We start from the raw sequence: 23,364 nt of genomic DNA, 5'->3' as shown, positions 1-23,364 counted from the left end.
TGATATTAAATGTCGTCATCTCCGGTTTCCCGAAGACTACAATATAAAGTCCTATGTTGTTGAAGGCGAGGCAAAATGCCCAATAATCCTGATTTCACCTCTAAATTTCTCTGGCTCTCCAGACCACCACCAAGGGTGAGCTCGGCATGGCTGGCTGGGGTGCGCCTAAGTCGGATACAAATTTGCAAGTTTCAGGGGTCTGTATATCTGGCTCCCTGAAGGTTAGCAATGCTATCCAGGGCTCGTTGGAAAGGATATGTTACACTCTACTAACCTGTGGAGTTTGGTGTTGTCTCGGATTTTTAAAGTTGGATTTTTTTAAGTGACGTGTGGCAAACCATTCCACTGTCCTGTGGTTTTACTCACAACATCGTCAGCTATTCCTCGAGTTTCATCACATAAATATCGGCTTTAATAAAATTCAGGCTCACTGGTAATGTGTAAATCTAGGCTGTTTTATAGCACCCCCCATATCACTATTTGTACAGGAGTACCCAAAAAGCTTGAAAATGTGAACTCTGTACTATGGCAATACAAATATCACACTATATCATTAGACCTCCACATTTAACCCATCTGTGCAGTGAAACACCCAAATACATGCACACTAGGGAGCAGTGAGCACACTTGCCTGGAGTGGTGGGCATCCATATCCATGGTGCCCAGGGAGCAGTTGGGGGTTAGGTGCTTTGCTCAAGGGCACTTCAGTCACATACTGTAGGTCAAGGGGATCGAACCGGCACAAATGCCCCATTCAAGAGAATTTAACCATTTAAAAACATATTTGAGAGTGCACAAAGGCTTTAAACAAAATGCAAGAAGTGATATTTTAGGCCGTTAACACCATAAGGGGGCCTAAGAGGAATAACCACGGATATAGTAACAGTGTACGAGGGTGCAGCTCGGATGGTTTCGTAAGTCTGGGTTGTTAAAAAAAGATTTCTGATAGTTGTGCCAGACAGTTGTGAGATCCAGTATGCAGCTATGTTAATGTGAAATACACTGAAAGTCTACTGGGTTCTGATTCAAATGTGTCAGTTGGTTGCATATGAATAAAATATGTGACATCAACACAATTGCTGTCTTCCATTTTGCTTTTTTTAGCAAGAGTCTTGTTGATGTAACACATTTTATTCATGTGCAACCACTTGACACATGTGAGTCATCCACAACCCCGATTCCAATGAAGTTGGGACGTTGTGTAAAACATAAATACAGAATACGATGATCTGCAAATCCTTTTCAACCTGTATTCCATTGAATACACTATAAAGACAAGATATTTAATGTTCAAGCGGATAAACTTTATTGTTTTTTGCAAATATTCACTCATTTTGAATTTGATGCCTGCAACACGTTCCAAAGAAGTTGGGATGGGGGCAACAAAAGACTGGGAAAGCTGAGGAATGCTCAAAAAACACCTGTTTGGAACATTCCACAGGTGAACGGGTTAATTGGAAACAGGTGAGTGTCATGATTGGGTATAAAGGGAGCATCCCTGAAAAGCTCAGTAGTTCACAAGCAAGGATGGGGCGAGGTTCACCACTTTGTGAACAACTGCGTGAGCAAATAGTCCAACAGTTTAAGAACGTTTCTCAATGTGCAACTGCAAGGAATTTAGGGGTTTCATCATCTACAGTCCATAATATCATCAAAGATTCAGAGAATCTGGAGAAATCTCTACAAGTAAGCAGCAAGGCAGAAAACCAACACAGAATGCCCATGACCTTCGATCCCTCAGGCGGCACTGCATTAAAAACCCACATCATTCTGTAACGGATATTCCCACATGGGCTCAGGAGCACTTCAGAAAACCACTGTCAGTGAACACAGTTCGTCGCTCCATCTACAAGTGCAAGTTAAAACTCTGCCAGGCAAAGCGAAGCCATATATCAACAACACCCAGAAACGCCGCCGGCTTCTCTGGGCCGGAGATCTCATCTGAGATGGACTGATGCAAAGTGGAAAAGTGCCCTGTGGTCTGACGAGTCCACATTTCAAATTGTTTTTGGAAATCATGGACGTCGTGTCCTCCGGGCCAAAGAGGAAAAGGACTTGTCGGGATTGTTATCAGAGCAAAGTTCAAAAGCCAGCATCTCTGATGGTTTGGGGGTGTGTTAGTGCCCATGGCATGGGTAACTTGCACATCTGTGAAGGCACCATTAATGCTGAAAGGTACATACAGGTTTTGGAGCAACATATGCTGCCATCCAAGCAACGTCTTTTTCAGGGACGTCCTGCTTATTTCAGCCAGACGATGCCAAGCCACATTCTGCACGTGTTACAACAGCGTGGCTTCATAGTAAAAGAGTGCGGGTACTAGACTGGCCTGCCTGCAGTCCAGACCTGTCTCCCACTGAAAATGTGTGGCGCATTATGAAGCGCAAAATACGACAACGGGGACCCCGGACTGTTGAACAACTGAAGTTCTACATCAAGCAAGAATGGGAAAGAATTCCACCTACTAAGCTTCAACAATTAGTGTCCTCAGTTCCCAAACACTTATTGAGTGTTGTTAAAAGGAAAGGTGATGTAACACAGTGGTAAACACGCCCCTGTCCCAACTTCTTTGGAACGTGTTGCAGGCATCAAATTCAAAATGAGTGAATATTTGCAAAAAACAAAGTTTATCCGTTTGAACATTAAATATCTTGTCTTTGTAGTGTAGTGTAGTGTTCAATTGAATATAGGTTGAAAAGGATTTGCAAATCATCATGTTCTGTTTTTATTTATGTTTTACACACTGTAAAAACTTCATTGGAATTGGGGTTGTAAATTTAAAGCCCAATTTTCTTCAGTACAATATACAGGGGCTGTATAAGAAGTCTATTTTCCTGTATAAGAAACCATTTCCCTGAAGACATGTCTACGTAATGGCATTACAGGGAAAGATTTGTCCATTTAGGTTCCATTTCCTCAATACCTTTTGGAGTCTTCTCGAGTCAGAAATAACAGTCACACCATTACCTGGCAGACGGGAGACTGTGTTTTTCCAGTGAAAGAAAGAGATCATGACTCATCAGTTGGACGTTGGGCTATTTTTGGTGTATTTGGTTGTTTTTGGTCTTCTTACTTGGTGGTTTCCTTGTGTTCTAAGAGGAAAGCTAAGTCAGAGGCTACAGCAGCTTATTAAAAAGCCTCCCAAAACAACCACATTAAGGTAAAAATCAGAGCTAAATGATAACAATCCCCCTCTCAAACTGTTGTTTTTTAGCCTTTCTACTCTAATTGAGAGATGCATGACAAACATTTGTGTTCTATTAGAGACAGTAACAATGTGCAATGGGAATGGATCATTTGGCAGTAGTGCAGTAGGTTACATTATCTGCTACAGTGACAAACAAAGAGAAATTACACAAATAAAATACTTTTTTTTTTTAGAAAAACAACCTACATATTGCTATGTGACTTGCATCTTTGTCCCTGACAGCCATTCAACAGATCACACAGTCCAGTGTTGTCAGGTATGGGACCTGGAGCAACACCCACACTACATAAAAAAGAGCAGTTTAACTTTAGTAGGTTCTACTTTATATTATTTGCTGCTGTCAAATCATCATAGTTTCCCACACAAACTATTATCCAATCATGATAAGTTTGAGTTTTCTACACCGATTGCACAAGCAAACAGTCTTTAAAAACTGATAATAAAAATAATTTATTGCTTATTGACTTTATTGACATTTTCCCCAGTGGAGCAACACTGGCTGGCTTATGATGTAATCTTGAAGAGTCTCCAATAAAGTCTTGGGTTATCTATCCAATATATCTGGCCACTGCTCAAGGCAGATAGGAGTGTCTGTCAATATGGTGTCAAATAGTGCAAATGGTGCAAATCATGCATAATATATTTTTGCACAATTTTCTTCCCAGTTTAGCTATTTTCAGGTCCACCTTAGCTTTGTAATGCTAGCTGGGAGGATGAAAGCTAGGTGAAGGGTAAAGGCCAGCATACACTTCCTCCAAGACATGTGAAGCATGACCACAAAGAGCAAACACAATGTCACTGGATGGATAAACACGTTTGGAGTAGAATGACACACGACAGTTCTCTTGGGGTGTTCTGACACTTGGTCAGACACTTGGCTGAGTCATTGTTTTCTTTGTCTAGGTGGACAGGTCAAATGAACTTAGATCCCTCTAAAAGAAAGGTCTCAGCATGGCTTGTTGTGGTCTTATTGATCCATGCATTATGAAAACAAAATAGCCCCAATCTGCTTTATGTTTTGCTTTATGGTTAAAGATCCTTGAAGCTGACTACACATACAGACACATTCTTCCAGCACTTCGCTCCTCAGGATAAAAGCTGCCTGTGGGTTGGTGGGATCTCGCGGCTCTGACATATTAAGCCTATATACCCAGACAGCCTGTGTGTTACAGTGACTTTACCAGGTTAAAGGGTGAGGCACAATGCACTGCTATCTGCCACTTTTTAGTGTGGTTTAATCTACTGAATCTATTCATAATGACACTATTTCTATATTAAAGTTGCTCTAGGTAGGTTTTTGGGATTTGAAGACACTCAGCAACCAAAACCACTTCCAGTAACCCCAAAACTCCTCCCTATGCAGCATGTCACTGGGCACATGATCCATGTCTAAGAGGAAGATAACCAAGGTAGGGAACCAGACAAAACTCTTAGTAGCAATATGGACAGACACTATTGTGAAAAAGAAACTGCAGAGAAAGAAGCGGAATGGATGAACAATTGGTAATTGGTTGGAATGTAACAAGCAGATTTGCATATTCCTTCCGAAACAGCAATCGAATTTCAGTCCGACTAACCAGAGACACATCTGGCTATGAAGTGTAACTGCATGTGGCTAAAATCTTATCAGGATAATAGTCACACGAAGTGACCGGGTGTAAATGGGGTCAAAAAATGGGACAAGAAAAGAATTTGATGCTGTTGAAGGCTCTGGCAGAGACTTTTGAGAGTACCTTGGATGGCAAAAAAAAATGTTGGTCAAATCAAGCCTCAGCCCAAAAAACTAAACTGAAGCTCTTATTTTGGACATATTATAAGAACAACTAGTTCAATGGAAAAGACTATTATACTTGAGTTGAAGGGAAAAGAGGAGGAGGACAGCAAGCAACAAGATGGATGGATAAAGTCAGAGGTACCATTAGAAAGCTATTAAAAAGCATTAAGACTCAAACAGAAGACAGGATTTTCCAGAGAAACACTATACATATGGTCAACAGGAGACTGACCTGATTCCATTTAATAATAAAGACAATTGAGTTAAGGCAAAACATATCATCAGCAAGGAAATATTCTCTAGAGTGCCTCCAAACCATGAAAACCCCTTTTTATTCACAGAGCGTGATGGAATACTTACCGACATGGCAATTCAGACAGGACTAATGTTACTTGGGGTTATTTTTCCTGTTTGTTTCACAGTAGATAAATATAATGCCGTGGCAGATTCAGACTGGAATAAAATCATTAAGAAACACTGGCAAAAACTACTTTACTCCACCTCACCGTATAAAACAAATCCCCTCCTAATAATACCCTAGACTCAGTGGATTCCGCTCAGCTTGTAACTACATCGTGTTTCTGCGTACATTTTCAAGGCACACAAGTGTGGCTGAATGAAGAACTACAGACTGGGCTCTGATTCTGAGACACTAAGAATCAGGCAAGGCCAGACCAGCAGGACGGATTACCTACTGCTGGGCAACATTCTGTCAAAATGTAACATTTAGAGGTGAAACAAAGTCAAGTTAGAGAGAATTAGACATAACTTTCCAAAGCTTTCTTCTGCACTCCAGACCACAGTCAAATTAGCACTTTCCAATTTCCCTTCAAGGTCAGTTCCTTGTGCCTCCCCTCTGTGCTCCTTTGAATCTTTCATTTTAGCTCTCTCCTCTCTCCTCCTTCACTTTTCCCTCCACCCCACATCTGTTTTTTGGCTTGGGCTCCTTTTCAACACTTTTTTGTCCTTGCTGACGCGCAGACTCACCACCTCATAGTACAAGGGGGACGGCGAAGAGTGGATTATTCAATCAAGCCCTCTGGTAGCTTAGCCTCAGTGAGCTAATCAGCTAGCCACGCAAACTCTGCAATGCAATATGTTTTTTGAGAAGTTTGAACATAATGTACATTAAACCTGCGAATAACTGCTTCATCTGGCTTTAAACCTTGCTCCTGAAATGTGGTCTTTCTTTTTGTTGTTCTTAGTCATGTAGTTATTAGCATGCTAACTAGCAAGCTAGCAGAGAAAAGTAATGAAGTCATATTAGCGTAACAAATGAAGTCATTGGCGGCCTGCAAAATGCTGATTTAAATGATGAGCTTGTGGATGTCTAGAAGCTGAGCATGTCCTCAAGCAAGTAAACGTTAGCTGATTCCTATGTTATGAACAGCTGTTGAAACAATTTTACTAAAAGAATTTGAAGCAACTTGCTGAACTGAAATTTATTTCATCTACTGAAGTTATTTCACTCGCAATGAAGCTGAACTGCATCAGTGCAATATGAACTTGGCTCCATTCATTAAACCGTCTAAACTGACCATATAAACCATGAAATAAGATTCACGTCTTGAACCTACTTACTGCTATCGTTGTGGGCAGAAAGCCAGGCAGATTCATTTGTCAACATCCAGTGGGGCAAAAAAGTATTTAGTCAGCCACTGATTGTGCAAGTTCTCCTACTTAGAAAGATGAGAGAGGTCTGTGATTTTCATCATAGGTACACTTCAACTATGAGAGACAAAATGAGAAAAAAAATTTTTTTAAAGAATTTATTTGTAAATTATGGTGGAAAATAAATATTTGGTCAATAACAAAAGTTCAACTCAATACTTTGTAACATAACCTTTGTTGGCAATGACAGAGGTCAGACGTTTCCTGCAAGTCTTCACCAGGTTTGCACACTGTAGCTGGTATTTTGGCCCATTCCTCCTGCAGATCTCCTCTAGAGCAGTGATGTTTTGGGGTTGTCGCTGGGAAACACAGACTTTCAACTCCCTTCACAAATTTTCTATGGGGTTGAGGTCTGGAGACTGGCTAGGCCACTCCAGGACCTTGAAATGCTTGTTACGGGGCCACTCCTTCGTTGCCCGAGCGGTGTGTTTGGGATCATTGTCATGCTTGAAGACCCAGCCACGTTCCATCTTCAATGCTCTCACTGATGGAAGGAGGTTTTGGCTTAAAATCTCACGATACATGGCCCCGTTCTCTCGCAAACTTCAGACGGGCCTGGTCCCTCTTGGCGTAGTGTGTTACTGATGGTAGTCTTTGTTACTTTGGTCCCAGTTCTCTGCAGGTCATTCATCAGGTCCCTCCGTGTGGTTCTGGGATTTTTGCTCACCGTTCTCATGATCATTTTGACCCCACGGGATGAGATCCTGCGTGGGGCCCCAGATCGAAGGAGATTATCAATGGTCTTGTATGTCTTCCATTTTCGTACAATTGCTCTCACAGTTGATTTATTCACACCAACCTGCTTGCCTATTGTAGATTCACTCTTCCCAGCCTGGTGCAGGGCTACAACTTTCTTTCTGGTGTCCTACGACAGCTCTTTGGTCTTGGCCATGGTTGAGTTGGCTGTGGACAGGTGTCTTTTATACAGATAACGAGGTCAAACAGGTGCCATTAATACAGGTAAAGAGTGGAGGACAGAAGAGCTTCTTAAAGAAGTTACAGGTCTGTGAGAGCTAGAAATCTTGCTTGTTTGTGGGTGACCAAATATTTATTTTCCACCATAATTTACAAATAAATTCTTTAAAAATCCTACAATGTGATTTCCTGGATTTTTTTTCTCATTCTGTCTCTCATAGTTGAAGTGTACCTATGATGAAAAAAACAGACCTCTCTCATCTTTCTAAGTAGGAGAACTTGCACAATCAGTGGCTGACTAAATACTTTTTTGCCCCACTGTAACACTACAGCATGTCTGTGTCTCAGCATCTTTGAGACATCCATTGCAAAAAAGGAATGTATCATTATGGCTGGAACTAGGAGGGCGAGCAGCTATGTGACCCATCACATTCTGAGTTTAATACAGAATAAAATTTATTATATCTGAATAAAAAAAAATCAACTAGACTGTGCAGACTTGGGGGGTACCAGCAAACTGGCTAACTCTTTTTATTGAATCCTCATTTTATCCCCATGAACAGACACCGTGCTGAGCATTTCAAGCTATTCATTTTTCAACTTGTGAACTGTCTTCTCACAGTGTAATGATTTTGGAGGAACCCAGTGAACCTGCAAATTCAAAACATGTATTTTGTTATTTGTCAGTCTGCTGCAGTTCCACTAGCACTGCAGCTTTCCACCTTTCTTTGCATGCTTTTGAAATGTTTAACTCCTTTTGGATGGATTATTATGGTTATATAGACTGGTATGGGTATAATATACATTAAAATATATGCTTCTGAGAGGGCATACCAGATGCGCCGAGAGGCAGCATGAGGCCAGATGTCTATCTCCAAATAGATAGTGTTTCTCCAGAATATCTTCTCTTCTCTTTGAGTCTTCATTCTTCGTTTCTCATTCTGCTGAAAGGCTGGTTCATGATTCCTCTAATTGTTTCCATTCATCTTGTTGCTTATTGCTTATGCCCTCTGCCTCTTTTACAATCAACTCTTCCAGGCACAAAGGCCTTTTCCAATGAATCAAAAATAAGCTTTGGTTCATTTTGATTTGGGTTCTCTGGGTTTCAAGTGAAAGGCGAGGCTGATTTTGTTTGAGGATCCATACGTTTATTTTCTTCGCCGTCCTCTTAAAGGTTCTCTCAAAAGTCTTCGCCAACACCAAGGCACAAACGCATCTATATTTATCCTGTATCACTTGTTTACTGTCCAGCTTTCATATCCATGAACTACCAGAGGGAAGAACACAGCCTGGACGTTTCTGATCTTTGTTTCTAGAGATGAATCTCTGCATTTGAAGATGTTTTCACATGTTCTGCTGAGTGCCAATCAGTGTTGTGTTTCTTGCTAGCTCCTCCGTTATTAATAATTGATCTGAGTAGGCAAAAGCTGTCCACCATTTCCACATCTTCTTCATCAATAAAAAAGTTAATAATCTGTCATCATAATCTTAGTCTTCTTCATACCGAGCTGAAGTCCCATCTGTTCACTCTGTTCTCTTCTTCCTCCAGTCTTGCTTCTTCCATTGTATCTTCTGCACACAGGCTGAACAGGTATGGTGACACTCTTATTATTAATTATGACTTTAAGAACTAATCCACTGGTCCCAACCACTTTGGAGGTGTGGCCCTGACCTTGGGATGTATAAATGTCCAACTGTTACAAATCTAAACTGGAATATTTCGCTTAAAAAGCAAAAACGTTTAGAAGAGTGAGTTAATAATGAAATGTAAATATTGTTTTTAAGAGTGAATTTGAGTATTTAAAAACAGAGTATTAGAACCCTGTAAAATGCTGTTCAGGCTAATCGCAGAAAGATGAATTTTTGGGCGGCCAATTACTGACCAAGTATCGGCCAGGTAAGCTACATAATAGCTTTTTTCTCTCTCTCTCTCTCTCTCTCTCTCTCTCTCTCTCTCCCCACATCTAAGACAGCTTTTCATTTTTATCGTCCACCTTCAGAGAAGCGGCGAATCAAGAGAGTGAGTGGTCTTCCCGCAGACAGTAATTACAGCGGCCCTCCTCATCTGGCGACACTAATTAAATCAGCACGTTGTTCTCCTGCTTTGAAGCGATCTGGCTATTGACGTGGCTACGCGGTGCACCGGGCTGAAACAAGGGAGCGAGCAGGGAGTCAGCTTTCTGTTGAGAAACATTTACAAATAAAAAAAAAAATCAATTAATACACAAAGATCCCCACCAGTCTGCAAAAGAAGCCAATAAGCTGAATATCTGAGAAGAATAAAAAAGACGTCCACAAGAGAATCGCTAACCCGCTTTTCGCAGGGATGCGGGTATTAGGCAGAGATTAAGCTATTTGTAGAGCTCAAGTCGGGTCTTCACTGGCAATCATTAATGCTACCCACTCAGCCACTTAGAGCACCTCTTTACAGGCCGTGTCACAACACAGGACGTGCTCACCAACAGCCAGAGGAATCCTACCCTGATCTGTTCCACAGTGCTGTCAAAAACAACACTGCAGCTTTAGCTCCCACAGAGAAAAGGCTGTGATGCCTCTACACTGAGCACAGTCTGGGAAGAAATTTTACAAAGATCTCCGCAAAACAACCTGCTGATGATGCTTCAAAGGTGACAAAGGTTGTGCAGGGAGAGAGACTTGGTAGAGAATTAGACAGCTAGGACTAATTAGACTTTACACAGCTTGTAATACAATACAAAATCATTTAAACACACTGTTTTATTGACTTTCACTGTTAAACAAGGGATTTTTAGAGAGCATTACTAAGCCCTTAGGGCAGAAACATACTCAATGTAAGTGTCTTTGCTAGTTCTTCACATCAGCGCTTATACAGCTAACTTCACTAACTACTTACATGTATGAACAATAAGTTGTAAAACATGCGAAAAAGCAGAGACATTGATTTATTCCGAATGAGTTTAGAAAGAGCTGTCATATGCAAACTGCAGAGCTGCTGCTCCAGAGCTACAGTCCACATCGTCCACGCAGAGATATGTAAAGCGCTGTTGTTTCAGGTTTTACGTCGAGATGGAGAGGGTCACTAACCCCAAAATACACCTTTGAATGGTCACAGCTCAAAGGTATACAGAGCACTGTCTGACCCAGCCAATGCTGACTTTTTTTAAAGTACACTGTTATGATCTTCATCCATCAGTGTGACTTTTAGCAACTCTATAACTTAGAAGCTACTGAAAAATGAGTAGCTAGCTACTTTGTAATGGCTAATTCACCAACTTTTAATGCTGAAGACTGACCGCGCAGACTGCTGGACACAGCAACACAGATGAGATGACAGAGATAAGAGACTTAAGACGAACATCAATAATTTGGAGAGACTCCAGCTGGTTTCCTGATACGTTTAATCTGCAACAAGTCGCAAAGCTGAAGCCACTTTTCATTCACCAGCTTCTCGTTCAAATTTTCCCATTCTGCCTTAACTGGTGCCTGAGGTGCCAGATTATACTGCTGCACCATTTAAGGTGGAGCGGGAAAACGAGAAGCAGGAGAATGAGAAGCAACTTAAGCCTTGTGAAAAGTCAAACAGTGATAGACATTTTACAAGCGAAGCGGCTACAGCTGAGCTAAAGGTTAAAGTAGAGCAAAATAAGTCTGGGCTTGGGTTTATATTTTCAGCCTGTACTACAACATCAGCTCATACTGAGACATACTTACAGCCGAGATGGTAAAACAGGCAGAAAATGTTGTGACTCCCAAAGTGGTTTGATTTTTCTTAACATTTCGCTTGCGACCCTTGAGCTAAGCTTACTATAATAAGGGGTGATCAGCAATTGATCGCTTGCTTGAACTGTCTGCGGCTCAGTCATTGCAGTACGGTTGCCACCAGCACAGTTAAGATTCTGTGGCTCAGATTTTTCATGGATTGTTTGAAGCCTGTAGTGAAATTGTAGTGAAAATTTTCACTATAGCTACACAAAACTTTCTAGGTGCTACAGCTCTTAGCTACATTTCTTAAAGCTTTAGCGGCTACAGCTATTAGCTACAAAAATTGCAGCTAATTACAAAAAGTAGTGCGTTACTTAGCTACTTCCCCATCCCTGTCAGTATGCAAGTTTCATTGATAGTGAAATTACATTACTATTGTTACATACTGCTACACAGGCTCTGCAGGCCATGAGGAGCTTGGAGGTGTGCCCAGGTAAAGTGGCTCAAGGAGTGTGCCATGTCACACGCTTAGTTTATAGATAATTAGAGGAATTGTAACCGAGGAGGGTGGTGTAACGTGGAGCGATGAGGTGGACGCATGTGCTGAGAAAAGCGAGATTTATTGAGGGCAAATCCAGGGTCGTGGTCAGAAGAGCCCAAGGTCAATGAGCCAAGACGAAGAGAACGGTGGGCAGACATAACAAAAAATGAACACAGAACTCCAAACAGGCCAGAAATAAACAAAAACTCTTCAAACAATACAAACACTTCGAACACAAACCTTGCATCAAACATCCAACAGCACGTCAAACATACCCAACAAAGACCAACCAAAACAAGGGGCAAACACAGGGCTTATATACACGAGGGTTGAAACACAGGTGGCAACAATCAGGGGCGCAGTCAGACAACAAGGGGGCTGGACTGAGACTCAAAACAAAGAAAGCACATGGACTAGACCAAAACTTAACATGCACACATGGACAGGACTGGGAGGGGCCAATCGTGACAGGTGGGTTTAGAGGTGGGTTTCACTTTAAATGGTAAAGCACTTCTGCTGCAGCATTTAAGGTGGAATGGAAAAATTCAAAGAAATTCGAATTTCTTCTTTGTTAGAAGCCAACAAATCAGAGCAATTAACCATGCTGGCAATAGAAGAATGTGTGCTGATTTTCTTGTTCTACTGGAATGATGTTGCAATGATGTGTTAAATATATGTTTACATGAGCAAACTTGTTCTGTGAGTGACTCGTCCATCTGCTGGTCTGCCGTGACAGTTGCCAGCGGGACAGTTGACTGGATGAAAGCACAGTGGCGGCACAAAACACATTGGCTGTCATCATAGCGGCCCTGGCTGCAGCATTTAGAATGCAGCTTGCTTTTTGTTTGCACTGATACATTTCAGAACATAATGACTTGTAAAATGGTGTTTGCATAGCTTGAAGTGTTTAAGTGTTTAAGTTTAAATTTTCTGACAGCATTTAGATAATATAATAATCCATGGATTCTCACACGCATCTATAGCTGAATTCCAGAGTGCTTAAATTAGTTAAAGCTAACGATATCTAGAAATTAGCTCTAAGTATGTTGGGGTGGGTGGTTTCCAAACTAAACGCCTGTTATACATTCTACAGGAAGATCAATAGGAGTTCTATTAGAATATTTTAGTGAAAGTATTACTACAGGAATGTTACATGCAGCACTACAGTTCTTTTTCCATAAAGTCCCATGCCAGGGATTTTGACACCTACCAAAATTACAATCAAAAAGGTAAATGAGAGATGAGATGTTTCCATGAGTTCATCTTTCATCCAATATAATTGAGACATAAAATTAGCATGCAAGCAGAACTTCTAACACGCCCCAGCTGTCACCCAACACCACCATAATGTCTTGATTTGGCACAGCTTCAGTTTGGTTTCTGCATGCAGTCTGATTGGCTGCGTGCCAACACATGCAGTGGAAGACGGCAGTGAGTCCCACCTCACTACATCTCTACAATCATCTGATTAGCCAGTTCTCTGATTTGTATTAGAAACACATTCGCCTGTCTCCAAATTGCAGTGCTGGGGCCTCTCCATTAGAGGTTTTCACAGGGATTACACCAGAAACTGACAGCACCCAGAATGAGGCAGGATGGAACGGCATTACATCAGTTAGAGACTGCCCTTCATTTAAGAGAATCCACTGGTGTAAGGGTCAAATCAATGATCGTAAAACTGAAACGGCTAGCAACTGTGCATAGGATGCCACCATTCCAACAAGTCAGTATGCAACATTTCCTCCCATCTAGACATGTGGGTGGCATTACTGAAAAGTGGAAGTGTTTAGGAACCACAGCAATTCAGCCATGAAGTGGCAAACCATGTTAAGTTACAGAGCAGGTTGCCGAGTGTTGAGGTGCATAATGCATGAAAGTCAGCAACACTTTTCTGATCAATAACTGCAGAGTTCAAACCTCCTCTTGCATCAACATCAGCACAAAAACTGTGCGCCGAGAGCTTCATGGCATGAGTTTCCATGGCCAAGCAGCTGCATGTAAGCCTTACATCACCAATGATATTGCCAAGCATCAGATGAAGTGGTGTAAAGCACGCCACCACTGGACTCTAGAGCAGTGTAAGCATTCTGATGAGTGATATACTCATACTTCTGGGTTTGGGGAATGCCAGGAGAACATTACCTGCCTGACGGCATTGTGCTAACTGAAAGGTTTGGTGGACGAGGGACAGTTCTATGGGGTTGTTTTTCAGGGGTTGGCATAGACCCCTTAGTTCCAGAGAAGGGAAATCTTAATGCTTGAGCATCCCAAGACATTTTGGACAACTGTATGCTTCCAACTGGGAACAGGTTGAGGAAGAACCTTTTTTTTGTCCCAGCATGACTGAGCCCCAGAGCACAAAGCAAGGTCCACAACAGCATGGCTGGGTGAGTTTGGTGTGGAAAAACTGGTCTGGCCTGCATAGAGCCTGACCTCGACCCCATCGAACACCTTTGGGATGAACTAGAATGGAGAGTGCCAGGCAGATAAACAAGTTGCCCTCTCGTCCAACATCAGTGTCTGACCTCTTCATCAGGTATGATTCTGCTTTTCAAAATTGTAGGTTATTCTGGGCTTACAGGCACCCAAGCTATAAGCGAAAACACTCAGTGTTTCAAGCCCTAAATGGGGGATGAAACTCTCTGGACTGCTTTTACTTTCCCAAGATGGATAATATCCCACTCAATGGCACGCTTTGCCTTTTTGTGAGGAGCAAAGGATTGTTATTTGAAGACATTCTGCCATTTATTCCTTTCTTTTCCACAGCATGAACAACATGAAAAGCACCACCTGGCAAACTAACAAACTAACAAACTAACTAACGAGCTAAATAACTAACTAAATAAATAAACTGTCCTATCCGGTGTGGAAAGTTTTCAGACTATTATGTCTCCTATACCATTTCTTTTCATAAAACAGGGAAGTTGTCCTGTTCACCTTTTTTTTAAAACGGTATATCAAAAATGGCCCCAAAATGGCGAAGCTCATTAAAACCAGACTTTGTTTTGTTCCACTCTTTCAATCTGTCCAAGTGGGAGTCATTTCCTTTTTGGTTGTGCCGGTCAGTGTGTTGTGATGAACAACGGGGACGGTTCAGTTATTAAAGACAAACTGGGGAAAAACAGCATGTTTAATCAAATAAAAGATAACAGAAAAGGCTTTCCAGACGGCCGTCTGACGCGATCTGTATGCACAGAATGTTCGTTGTTGTGGGAAACGCCAAACTGACTCTATGAAGCAGAACAAGGTTAAAGCCAAAGTAAACTAATTTGTCTGTGCTTTTTTTGAGATAAAAGACTTTGATATAATATGTAAGCAAGTTTCATAACGATCCATTCACTGCCCAGTCCCTACAGTCCAGAGCTGAAAACAAGCTTCAAAAACAACCTAATCACAACAAATTTGCCAACGTTTTGATGCCACAATCACCACCTGTACATATGACCGCACACTGAGCCTACAGTGAGGGGAAACAAGCATTAACACACTTTTTTATTAATATACTTTTAGTGCATATATTTATTTCATATACATGTAAAGGTTATGTTAAAATAAATCAAGTTTGAGATATTATTACTGGAAAAAAATTGCAGATGCCACTCGTTGGCAAGATTTCATAGAATGAGTAGCAAACATGGCAACGATGGTGGAGCTTCCTAAAGTAAACACTGGAAAAAGCTACAGAACCATAGCATACATCCCTGAATCCTCTATTACTTGGTGTTGCCTTACAGCAACAATTACTTCATTTGCTTTGAAAGGACAAATAATGTATGACATGATTTTTTATCCTGATGTTGTTATTACCAGCATAAATGTTATTACTGATGTTATTACAAATACCAATTGAAATTGTATTAACTTACCATATTTGTAACTCTTGAGTCATACGTTCCACTAAGAATAAGTTGGATTTGTATGGTCTTGTTTTTAGGACGTTTTTAGAGGAAAATGATTTTATGGTCCTTTTTTTTTTAGATTTTATGGTGCTATGGTATAATTCGGCATTGTTGCCATATGGCAACAAGTTACCAAATACTCTACTTTAATTTATATATAAATATATCTGTTATTTTTTCAAAATATTTCCATTATTTAAGCTATTTTAAATAACAAAAACACATTGAAAGATTTTTATCATGTCCAAGTAATAATTCATGCAACAGAGGATTAAACATCCCTAAAACTCTTTCAACATCATGGAACGATCATCCATACAATCTAATCATCTCCAGACAGGCGCACCACTCAAGATTTCACAATGCACTTTCAGACTATGGATAAGGAGGGGAAGAGAGAAGCCAGCAGTTACTGAAAAAGAGCTGCAGGATGATCTAAAAGCAGCAGGAATAGCAGTTATACAGACAAAAACGATGGGAAAGATTGAAGAAAACATTCCCGGATTAGTAATCAATGAACTAAATACTGGCTGAATAGATAGCCTCCTAATAATGTAACATCGGGAAGCATGCTATGGACTGTGTGCAGTAGCGTAACAAGGTAAGAGTTTCTGGGCCCACAGAAGGGAGCTGGGCCAGATGACAGTTTAAGCTATAGCTGAGGGTCACTCTTGTATGTATATGGAGGGTTGTGTGAGAAGACCTACGGAGGGGTGTGCTAGAGGGCCCTGTAAGGAGAGAACAATCTAGGAAGAGTCAGCTGGAAAATGATTAAAGGTTGTGCTGTTCCTGACTGTCAGGAAGGAAAACGGATCACTGCAGTCTTCCAAAACGTCCACATGTCTGGAAGAAGTAGTGGACAGTCAGTTTAGCTGACATTCCTGAGCACTTCAGTCTAACAGTTTGCTCCACTCATGTCAGTCTGGATCTCTTCATTGAACAAGACACAGTACAGGGAAACCAATCAGAAAAGAGCTCATGTACATATATTAGTCTGAAAGCTACAGCCTGTTTAACTGTATGGTTGCAAAAAATGAATTATGACTTAAAATAGCAAATGCCATTTCAGGAAAAATGAATATGCCCCTAAAAAGCTAGCTAGCGGTCTGTTGTGATTCCAGCTGGCTGTGGTGGAAATTCAGGTGCAGTAAATGAGAACTGTTGTTTTTTTCTCTCTCCTTTAATTTCTCTACAAACTTCCACTGCACTAAACTGGAAAGCTGTTGTGTTGGACAGACAAAGGCTGCATGGCTTCAGGGTCGCAGTTCTTCTGACTCATGATGCTAATTGTATTAGTGGGTCACCTTCGACTCTTTTAAATGAGGACGGGTCATTCTAAAGTCTTTTGCTGCAGGTGATTTTTCAAACGTCCAAACTCATCTTAGTATTCATTTCCTTAATTAGATATCTGAGGAGATTATGTGCAGTTTGGAATTAAAAAGTAAGGTTTTATAATAAGCTTCTGACTGAGCATTTGACAAAGAACTGCATGTTTGGACGCCAGTTACTTTGACTTGGACACCAATGACTCGGACTTTGACTCGAACACCAGTGACTTGGACTTTGACACGGACACCACTGACGCAGACTTTGACTTAAACACCAATAACTTGCTCTTTGACTTGAACACCAGGGACTCTGACTTTATTGAACTCCACTGATTCAGACTTCAACTCGGACACCAATGACTCAGACTTTGACTTAAACACCAATACCTTGGACTTTGCCTCAAACACCAGTGACTCTGACTTTATCTTGAACTGCAAAGGCTCTGACTTCAACTCGAACACCAATGTCTCGGGCTTCAACTCAAACAACGATGACTCAGACTTTGAATCAGACACCAATGACTCAGATTTTAACTTAAACACCAATAACTTGGACTCTGACTCGAACACAAGTGACTCTGACTTTATCTTGAACTCCACTGACTCAGACTTCAACTCAAACACCAATGACTCTGACTATGCCTCGAACACCAAAGACCCAGACTTTAACTTGAACACCAGACTTGTATTTTGACTCACACACCAACGATGTAGAAATTGACTCAAACACCACTGACTCGGACTTTGACTTTTTGCAATTCTTTTTTTTTCTCCTCCCCAATTTAGTCGTCTCCAATTACACCCGCTACTTAGGACTCCCCCAATCACAAGATACTACCAATGCTAGGAGTGTGAAGGCTAACACAGGCTTCCTCCGAGACCTGTGAAACCAGCCACCGCTTCTTTTCGAACTGCCACTCACGCAATGTCACGTGACAGCCAAATGCGCTCGGAGGAAAGCACCAACCGCCAAATCTGTTACGTCAGCTTAGAGAAGCCTGCACTGACTAGCATTATGTTGAGTGATGGGGGAGAAGGAGGGCCATCCTACCCACCCAGAGAGAGCAAGGCCAATTGTCTCTTAGACTCCCGGCTACAGATGGCTGTAGCATCACCAGGGATCAAGCTCACAATCTCCTGATGATAAGGCCAACGCTAAGACGGTTAAGGCGTTCCTTAAAAATGATCTTCAACTATAACTTTTTCAGAAGTTCAAAAGCTAAATAGTGTTTTAAAAAAATCCATGTCTGAACCGTGGATTCTGTAATTTATTTGGATGGACAAAAAGCAAAAACTTAATATACAACCATACATTTCTAACACGCTGTCATCAAAAGGCTTTATTACCATTACCAGCGATTTTGGTGTTGAGCGTTGTCATGGCATTAAATTTGTAGTACGAATGCATACAGACTAGTTCAGGACAGATTAGGACTCTGGACCTGACTTGGCGATTTGAGACTTGCTTGTTATTTGCAACGTAGTGCTTTATACCCACCTCTGTTTTCTCAAAGAGCAATGATTAAAATGCCCAACCGCTGTTAAACCCCTGTGCGCAGGTTAAACACAATCAGCCTTTCTGAGTCTGTGGGGGTGGGGAAGGAGGGCTGTGGGGGAGGAGGGTTTTGATGTGATCATGTGTGGAGGGGTATGTCCAACACACACACACACACACGCGCTCTTCTCATCAGCTGCTCATCACAGCCGGCCGTGTTTCTGTCTCCCTAATAACAGTGTGAAATTCCCCTTCATGCCGCTTCTTGATAATCACTTCAGTAATGCAGCCTCACACAAGCGTACGCACGCACATTTATACACACGCGAATGAGGACACGCTCAAATACATATGCACAGACACACAATGCATGTGCACACACCTCAGCTTTTAACTGCTTTTCACAGTAGCCATTAAATGCTGCTCGTCTTAGAGAAGGCCTGCCTGTAGAACCTTTCATTTTGGTCAGTAGCACTGATGCAATATATTTTGATGAAAATACATACGATTTACAAAAGCAGATTTTCGTCATAATAGGTGAACAAGCTAGAGAACATCTTTAAAAGTGGTTATTGTGTTTTTTTGTGGAAGTCGTACACAATTAAAATGAAGAAAGCTACAGTTGTCTGTTTCATCTTGACCCTTGGGGTCCTCCACCCCTTTCGTCCCTCGTTGCTCACTAGCAGCTCAACAAAGACTCACAACATTTCACACAGAGAGTAAACACTGCCCTAGTTAACTTGATAACAGAGCTCCTGGGAAAAATATTTTATATTATTTAACATCAGCGTTGATGTTCCACTGGCAGAATGGTCACTATGGGGTCTGCAGAAAAGGGAAAGTAGTTTAGATTTGGCCATTTTTCTTTACTTAACTGCAAAACTGAATAGACATTTGTAAAGCAAGGGCCGTACTGCATGCCATTCATTTTATCCCCCTGTTGTGATGAGAGTGCTCATTGGCACTCAAGTGTTTAAACCCCCTTTGGGTCAAAAGACTTTCACTGTGCTTCTAACAAGTTAGGAGAGGAAAACTGTCAGATGCAGGATTAGGAATAGAAACTGGCCTGACATTTACTTCAAACATACAATCAGCTAGTTATGTTTTTTGGCCAAATCTTGTGGCAGTTTTATGAGGTAAATAATGTGATATGGGTTCACTTGCACTATATTTGAATGCTGCTGCTACACCTGTGTTACAATGGCATAATGACACATCCAGTTGTACTGTAAAAAACGCTGAGCTTGCTCTATACAAAATGTCTTGTGTTGTGCGCATGTGTTGTGTGTGCATGTGTTTGTAGGTGCGTATATGTGCGTGTGTGTGTGTAGGTGTGTGCATGTGCGTGTATATGTGCGTGCGTGTATGTGTGTTTGTGTGTGTGATCCTTGGTTAACCTGGACTTCCCTCTCACTACTTCATCACAAATAGTGCTCACTCACTGAGACAGCTGAAGCGCAGGCGGCCCATCAGAATGTATTTTAGCATGGGAGAGAGAGAGAGAGAGAGAGAGAGAGAGAGAGAGAGGGACAAACAGAGAGAGAAAAGCAAAGTGAAAGAGAAGAAAGACAGAGAGAGAGAGAGAGAGAGAGAGAGAGAGAGAGAGAGAGAGAGAGAGAGAGAGGGACAAACAGAGAGAGAAAAGCAAAGTGAGAGAGAAGAAGGACAGAGAGAGAGAGAGAGAGGGACAAACAGAGAGAGAAAAGCAAAGTGAAAGAGAAGAAAGACAGAGAGAGAGAGAGAGAGAGAGAGAGAGAGAGAGAGAGAGAGAGAGAGAGAGAGAGAGAGAGGGACAAACAGAGAGAGAAAAGCAAAGTGAGAGAGAAGAAGGACAGAGAGAGAGAGAGAGAGGGACAAACAGAGAGAGAAAAGCAAAGTGAAAGAGAAGAAAGACAGAGAGAGAGAGAGAGAGAGAGGGACAAACAGAGAGAGAAAAGCAAAGTGAAAGAGAAGAAAGACAGAGAGAGAGAGAGAGAGAGAGAGAGAGAAAGAGAGAGAGAGAAAGGGACAAACAGAGAGAGAAAAGCAAAGTGAGAGAGAAGAAAGACAGAGAGAAAGGGACAGAGAGAGAAAAGCAAAGTGAGAGAGAAGAAAGACAGAGAGAGAGAAAGGGACAAACAGAGAGAGAAAAGCAAAGTGAGAGAGAAGAAAGACAGAGAGAGAGAAAGGGACAAACAGAGAGAGAAAAGCAAAGTGAGAGAGAAGAAAGACAGAGAGAGAGAGGGACAAACAGAGAGAAAAGCAAAGTGAGAGAGAAGAAAGACACAGAGAGAGAAAAAGAGAGAGAGAAAGGGAAAAACAGAGAGAAAAGCAAAGTGAGAGAGGAGAAGAAAGAAAGAGAAATGTAGAGAGAGGAGAGAGTGAACAAGAAATGGAAAAAGATGGCTAGAGAGAGAAGTAGAGAGAAAAAGAGAAAGGGAGGGACAGAGGGAGGGCGTGCTCTCTTATCTCTAATTTTCACTCCAGCAAGGTTTAACCAGCTCTTTTTGGTGATGTGAGAGGAGCTACATGTACCAAAGGACAGAGTACAATCATCTGTCCCTCACCGACAGACAAGAGAGAGAGAGAGACAGAGAGACACAGAGAGAATGTAACCTCTAGAACAGCGAAACATATCCTTATATTGTCAATACACTGAAAAAATGAATTCATATAACTCAGTTCATTGAACTGACGGGATCTAAAATGTGTACATCATTGAATGATGTACATGAATAAAATATATTACATCAACACATTTATTTCCAAACATAAGTAAACTGAAAGACATAATAGTGCTGATGTAATACACCAATCAGGCGTAACATCATGACCACCTCCTTGTTTCTGCACTCATTGTCCATTTTATCAGCTCCACCTTCTCTATAGCTGCACTTTGTAGTTCTACAAGGACTCCACTTGTAATGCAACACACACTACCACACCACCACCACGTCAGTGTTACTGCAGTGCTGAGAATGATCCACCACCAAAATAGTACCTGCTCTGTGAGGGTCCATGGGGGTCCTGACCACTGAAGACCAGTGTAAAAGGGGGCTAACAAAGAATGCAGACAAACAGATGGACTACAGTCTGTAAGTGTAGAACTACAAAGTGCACCTATGTAGTAAGTGGAGCTGCTAAAATGGACAATGAGCGTAGAAGCAATGTTAGGCCTGATCGGTGTAAATTCTATTCATAAGGAAATCTACACATTACATCAAATACAATTAAGGTTCAAAAGTCGTTGCATATGCAAAAAAAATTCCCTGATGCTGATTTAAATATCACAAACTGACAAAATATGTTTTTAGATCTGCAAACACAAAAGTTCTTTTTCAATCTGCTCTCTAACTTAGAGAATATTCTGATATGGAGTATCAGCTGATACTGAGTCTGATCTAGTCTAAATGCCTTCATAGATAATACAGCTGCACACTTATACACTATAGTAAAATGACATCAGTGTGTGGTGCACTGCAGTTGTTTAAGGAGTAATAATGTAAAATAATCACTTTATTGTGTTTTGACTTCACAAAGAGCCTCATTCACCAAAATCGCCCTACGTTTTTTCTAAAACTTGTTCTTGAGAAAGGTCCTAAGGAAAAGTCTACATCGGATTCATGATATCTTCTTAAACTGCAGAACTGTTTGCACCTTTGTCTTCCTACGTTTGCAGAGATTCATTCTTACCTAAATCCCAAAGAAGAAAACATTGGTGAATGTCAGAATCTTCCAAAAGATTCAGAAAACTGCAAACTAAATAAGTTTATTAGAAGAAATTTCTTCTTAAAAACGGTTGGTGAATGAGGCCCAGTGATGTTATATCGTGCGGACAGTATCTGTACCTTTATTTCAGTACTGAGTGAATTTTAACTCGCAACCGGTTGAAAATGAAACTATCACAGAAACTTTTCCAGCCAAAGCAGTTCCAGACATTTAGACTGCTGCATTACCTTCTGAAATCATCTCTACAACAGCGGAGTGCACAGAATACAAACTAAAGATTCAAACTGACTCTGGCTTATTTTAGCCGATACCTGATCCTGGAGATGTGGTCATGACCAGCAAGAGGTACTTTCAGAAGTGGTTTAGTAGATTTAACGTGAAAACAGTGACAAGACTACACAATCTGCAGTGGCACTCGGCTGACTCAGCTGTGGTTTGGCCACTGTAATGGTGAGGGAGATGAAGGGGCAGGATGCAAGCACAAGTCCAAAGTTTTACTGTGCTCAATAATGAAAAAAAAAAACAAAGAAAAAAACCAAAGGGAATCAACAAACAACGAAACAGAACAAGGCTAAGAAAAAATAGACACTCAAATTGAAAGGAAGAAAAACACTTACATGAAGAGCATGAAGAAAACAGATATACAAGGGAGAAAAGCACTGATACAGATATGTGGAACAAAAACATCAAGCAAACACAAGGCAAACAACCAGGAGTATAAATACACTGAGAGTGAATAATAAACACCCGGGGCTAACTAGAGGGCAGGGCTACGGACTAGAGACAGGTGAGACAGATAACCAGGAGGCAGGACACTTAATAACCATTAGAAAACTCATTTAAACCACTTATGCTTTTTCAGTGATCAGTGAGGACCAAGAAGCAAGACACATTTCAGCTGTAAGGGTAAATATATTAAATGATCAACTAAATAAAATTGAAGGGTAACTGGAGTCAAATCAGTAACAGCCGTTTATGGAAGAATTGAAGGATGGGAAAGGAAATGAAAGGAAAATGTACATAACAATAATGGATGGGGTAAAAAAAGGAGCAATATAACTGGTAAAAACCCTAAATTGACCGTTGATGTCCTACACATATTCAGCAGTTCACTGTGCGATGCTGGTCACGTTTTTGCTAAATG

At 41.2% G+C, this 23,364-nt stretch overlaps 1 protein-coding gene across 2 annotated transcripts in view; it reads right to left on the bottom strand.

Moving 5' to 3' along the window:
- The window catches only part of LOC108429693 (potassium channel subfamily T member 2), a 162,667-nt gene that overhangs the window by 37,065 nt on the left and 102,238 nt on the right, over nt 1–23,364 (bottom strand). The window lies entirely within an intron of this gene.

The sequence above is a fragment of the Pygocentrus nattereri genome, chromosome 1 (genome assembly GCF_015220715.1).
Source record: "Pygocentrus nattereri isolate fPygNat1 chromosome 1, fPygNat1.pri, whole genome shotgun sequence".
NCBI lineage: Eukaryota > Metazoa > Chordata > Actinopteri > Characiformes > Serrasalmidae > Pygocentrus > Pygocentrus nattereri.
The sequence above is the reverse complement of the archived record's forward strand: the minus strand, read 5'-3'. Positions and strand labels throughout refer to the sequence as shown.